The 5,419-nt window shown below is 45.8% G+C and overlaps 1 non-coding gene across 1 annotated transcript; it reads left to right on the top strand.

The window, feature by feature from the left end:
- The first annotated feature begins 4,601 nt into the window (after positions 1-4,601).
- On the top strand, positions 4,602-4,707 carry LOC125576765. The gene has a single exon (XR_007315191.1). It is a non-coding gene; the product is annotated as a small nucleolar RNA R71 (small nucleolar RNA).
- The last annotated feature ends 712 nt before the right edge of the window (positions 4,708-5,419 follow it).

The following is a 5,419-nucleotide window of genomic DNA, read 5'->3' as shown; positions in this document are numbered from 1 at the left end:
TAAATCTGAAAGAAATAAAACGAAAGAAATTAAATGCTAGCTAATAAAACCAAAGTAAAATACCTAATAGTGGGTTGCCTCCCACTCAGCGCTTGGTTATAGTCATTTAGCTTGATTGTGGTAGTGATTGGCTATTGGGTGGAGAAGCAGCTGCTTGTTGGAAAGCAAGCATCCACGTCATCTCTGCGCATTCTGGACCAAGATGCAATGAAACTTCTTGTGGCCTCATCATTTCTTATCCATTTGTCATTCATCTTCTCAAGTACTTTGGAGATGTTCTGTAGCCTTTCTTGAATGTTGTCAATGCTGACCTGGTGCCAGCCTATGTTGTCATAGGCGTATGCTGAAAGATCTGTCAGTTCCTTTTGCATTGACTCTACCGTCTTGTGTATCAGCTGCTCGCCGATTGGTGTAGACTCGGCGTCGATCGATGCGATTATGTGTTCGTTGGTCGATCTCGGCGAGTTGCCATCGATCGATTTCGCTAGCGTCCTGTCGATCGATGCTGATATCTGATGTTGAGCTGCCAGTTGCCTCTGAATGGCTTTGACTTCTTTCTGTAGCCATTCTGCGTGGTTGTCTAGTCCACTGATTTTGTTGTCGAATGGAAAGTAGATGTCATCGCAGCGTTTGTCAAGTCGTTCCTCCATGGTGTCTAGAGCAGTGTAGATCTTGGATGTGATCTTGTCAACCTCTGCTGCTGTGTAAGGAAGTAACTCCACAGGTTTCTTGCCATCGATCCAAGGCCCTCGTAGCCTGTCGATCGATGCTGATTTTGCCTGCAAAAAACTTTGATTAGTAATGTTCTCAATATCCTTTTGGGCATGAAGTAATTGACTAGACAATTTGTTTAAATCTATCATGACTGGTGATATAAAGCGGTCATGCATATCCTCGTAAGTCCTCAGCCTCTCATTCATGGCTGAGACTTTGGCGTCGAGCGATGTGAAGGTACACATGTCGATCGATGTGGCTGGTTGTTGGTCCTTCTTGCGAATGGTGTCCAGATCTTGCTGTAGTAGCTCGATTTTAGTGCTTAGCCAGTCCATGTTGTTGTTGAGAGGGCAGTAAACGTCGTTTATCCTTGTGTCGATGTATGAGACTTCCCATTCATCCCTGTGTTGTGTTGAACATTGCGGTTCTGCAGGGATCTGAGCTGTAGGAAGACTGGCGTCGATCGATGTTGCACGGGGTGCGTCGATCGATGCTGAAGTCGTAGCTTCCTTCTCAAGTTGCTGACGTAAACTCTCAATTTCTGTCCTCATTTCTGCCATACATCTGAAAAGCTCATTGTAGCCTCTATCCAAAGGCTGATGTGTATCTTCTACCAATGTTTTGAGCTCCTCTCCCAGTTTCTCCTGAGCTCCACAAATACCAAACACCATCTCATCGATTTCTTCTTTGGTGTAGAGTTCTGGTGCCAGTCTTGTGAGTGTGAAGGAAGTGGCATGTTCTGGAAGACAGATGTGGCTCTCCTCAAAAAGAGATGCTCTTTCCAGTATTTTCCTGATGTTGTCCTTTGTGACAGGTATCATCTCACCAGCTACGCCTCGTGCGTGTCCACGCTCATCTCTGTAGACTCCATACTCGTCCCTTTGTTCCCAAGTGAACTTTCTGGCTCCGTACATGTCGAAAGCGCGGTTCCCACATTCATACCGTCTGTCGATCGACGTCGGTTCATCCCTATCGATCGACGTTGGTGTTACCCTGTCGATCGATGTCTCCGTTGTACCGTCGATCGATGCTTGCCCTTTTGGTTGGCGTGATAGATCTGGGTTGATCTCTGTTGTGGCGACTCCTGCGTGGTTGTTAGGATCTGTTTGAATGACGTCTGGAGTGCCACGTTGCTGTGAGAATAGGTTGTCAGGTCCATTGGCTACTTGAAGGATGTCTGCTATGTCCTCTCTGGACACTTGTAAAATCCTTCCATCCATTGCACGTGCGTTGCCATCTGGGTCCCTGAAAATACCAAATTCATCAGGTGTTAGAAAACCGTAATCAATGTTTGCATAATCATTCATTTAGAAATAGAAAGATTAGGGTTTAGAGTAGTATCGATCGATGTAGATACAGTTACATCGATCGATGGCAGAGTAATTTCTGCAGAACTTGTGTTCTTGAGATGATTGCTCTTCATGGATTTTTCTGTTGATGTAGAAGGAAGAGTGTTCATCTTTTTTGCTTGTGTGTTTGCTCTGATGTGTGTAGGTGGTTTCGGAGGTGCAAAACGATTTATATAGGTATCTATAAACCTAGTTGGGGAGGGAATATTCTCCTGCTCCTGAATTTTCGCTGCGGCGCGAATATCGATCGATGTTCCTTTACGGGTGTCGATCGATGTGAGCGGTTGTTTTGCTGGACGAGGGTGGGTATCGACCGATGTGGAGTGCACAGCGTCGAACGATGTTGGAAACGTGTTGGTGAACTTATGTGTTTCAAGTCTTTCATCCTGCAAAGACATTTCTATTGCACGTTCTTTCCAGTAATCCTCATCGTATTCCTCGGTATGTTCCTCATTAGGTGAAGTAATTACAGTGTCAACTGCAAAACTTTCATGGAAACCACTGTCTGCCCAACTGCCTATGGAATAATCATCATGTCCTCTCTTGCTTGGAGGTTGGAAGGCAAAATGTTGGTAACAATGATTAGGTGAAGCGAAATGGTCAACTGGGTGCATTACGTCGAGTGACGTGTTGTTGCGGTCATCGGTCACCATTGACACATTGGAATCGATCGATGGAAAGGTTTGGGTGTCGATCGATTTCGAGTACTCTGTTTCATACTCCGATTCATACTCTGCTCCACAATGGCATGCGCCAATGAAGCCAAGTTCTTTCCCATAATCCACAGAATTAATGACCTTTCTCTTAGGTCGGATGGGGTCGTAGTGGATGTTTGGGTCTATGAGCGTTAGACACAATTTGTTTTGTTCATGTCACATACGGCTCCTACTGTAGCTAGGAAGGATCTTCCAAGCTGAAGTGAAGAGTTCCAGTTAAGCTCGATGTCTAGGACATGAAAATCTACAGGGACAAGGGCATTACCAATCTGTACCTCCAGATCTCTTATGATACCTCCTGATCGTTTCTCTGAAAGATCCACGAAGGTGAAGGATTCCGTTGAGGGTTCGATGGTCAAACCAAGCTGGTCTGCCATGATCCTAGGGAGGATACTAACTGATGCTCCTGTGTCACACATTGAATGGGGAAATTCAACACCCTTGACTACGCATGGTATTGCAAACTTCCCAGGATCACTCTTCTTCGTCAATGTGATCATGTGCTTCATCTTCTCTCTGACTTGATGAAACATTCTCCTAATGTCCTCCTCGGTTACCTTTGTTTCTCTGAAGAACATCCACAACCGGTGTGTGAAGTAAGCTTCATCAAAAGGTTTTTCGATTGGGATTCTGAGGACTCGTTTAGTGAAACCATCCATCTCCTTATCGTTAGCTTCCCTCTTAAGGTTTTTAGGAATCTTCTCCTTTCTCTTCCTTAACCTTCTCCCTTCAGATTCTTGTTCTTCTTGAACAGATTCTGGTGAACTATTTAAAGGGTTGGGTTTCGGTTCGGGTGGGTTTGCTAATGGCTTAGGTGGTGGTCTGAGTGTGTTGATGTAATCATTATCGATTGAGGGTAACCGCACTCGGTATGTCAGAGGTGCCTGTCGATTGATGGGAGGTGTGTTATGACGATCGACGTCGAACTCACTCTGTCGATCTGGAGTAATCCGTCCATCGATCTTCATCATGGTCTGTCGATCGATGCGAGTTCATCGACATCGGTCGACACCATTGGGATCTGCCGAGACTCATGGAGCTTTTGATTTTGAAATCTCCTTCCTCGAGCTTTTCATTTCTCACCACTTGCCAGAAATCATCATCTATGATGACATTTACGTGGTGTTTTCCTTTGTTGGCTCATGCCTCTCTAGCGAAAGCTTCTTGCCTCTTTATAGTCTCGCTCGTCTGAATTACTTGGGTTTCAAGTTTTCTCACCTGAATCCCTAAGGTCTCGATTTTGGTGTTCAGATTGTTGTAGGCAGAGTCTATCTTACCGTTGAAATCCACGGTGATTTGTTGTTGTCCCAACAGTACTCGATCAAGCATCTCTTCGATCTTGCTTTCCTGAGTCTGGGGTGGTGGATTTTGGTAGTAAGAGTTCGAGTAGCTCTTGCTGTTGTTGAAGGGTTTTTGGAATTGTGAATTTTGGTTACTTCTTTGGCCATTTCCAAAGAAGTTTCTGTTTCCGCCCTGGTTTCCAAATCTCTGGACGGTACCTCCGATGTAATTCACGTTTTCTTCTCCTTCCGTATCTGCTACTTCTCCTTCAGCTGAAGAGACTTGCTTCCTAAGAAGCTCGTGCACCACATCTAACTTAGCTCTTACTTCGTCCATCTGTTCATTCCCGATAGAGGCTACAGACTTCTTCCGTTCAGAGTCAGTGTTTTTGGTGCTGCTGCTGTTAGCAAGGTTTTCGATAAGTCTCACAGCTTCCAACGGATTCCGAGTAGTGAAGTTTCCTTCACTCGCCGTATCAAGGGCCATTTGATACTGTAAGGCGAGACCTCGGAAGAAAGTGCTTAGCAGCTGCACTTCGTTAAATCCGTGGTGTGGACAGTCTCGCTGGAAGAACCTAAATCTAATCCACGCATCTTTGAAGGACTCTCCAGCCTTCTGCGAGAATGTGGAAATTTTGTTCCGAAGTTCTTCAGCGCGCGCCTCATCGAAGAAGTTTCGTAAGAAAGCATTCTTGATGTCGCTCCAGGATGTTAAAGATCCTGTGGGTTGCTGACTAAGCCAGTGCATCGCTTCTCCATTCAGCGTGTATCTGAAGAGCTTGCACAGCAGGTAATCTTCGGGGACTCCTTCCATCCGAATAGCAGCGATTAGATCCTCGAACCGTTCCAAATGGTCCATAGGATGCTCGTGCGGTAACCCAGAGTAGGGTATCTGCGACACGAGAGTGTAGTATTGAGGCTTCAGCTCGAAATTCTGCTTCTGGATCTCCGGAAGTCGAATAGTTGATCTGTTGAAATAGTACTCATCTGGGCGATTGTAGTCGGCCAGTGGTTTCGATCGAGCGTCCTCATCTACAGGTTGAGCAGCTCCTGTAGCATCAGCATCAGGGATTACAGTTCCCTGAGCATCTATTTTCTGACCTGTTGCATTACGCAGATGACCGGCCTGGTCATACATGTTTCCGTTCTCGTCCTGAGTTAGAATAATAATGTTTACCATTTTTGACGACACGGTGTCGATCGACGTACGCGGTGTAGTATCGATAGTTTTCGAACGATTGGGATCGATCGACGATGATGGTCTGGTGTCGGTCGATGGTTGGTTGTGCGTATCGATCGACGACGAAGTGGGTGCGTCGAGCGATGTGGAACGTTGACCTCTACGGATGGTGCGTTCCAA

Source organism: Brassica napus, chromosome A7 (assembly GCF_020379485.1).
Source record: "Brassica napus cultivar Da-Ae chromosome A7, Da-Ae, whole genome shotgun sequence".
In the NCBI taxonomy this organism is placed as follows: domain Eukaryota; kingdom Viridiplantae; phylum Streptophyta; class Magnoliopsida; order Brassicales; family Brassicaceae; genus Brassica; species Brassica napus.
Note: the sequence above shows the minus strand (reverse complement) of the source record. Positions and strands in the feature narration are given on the sequence as shown.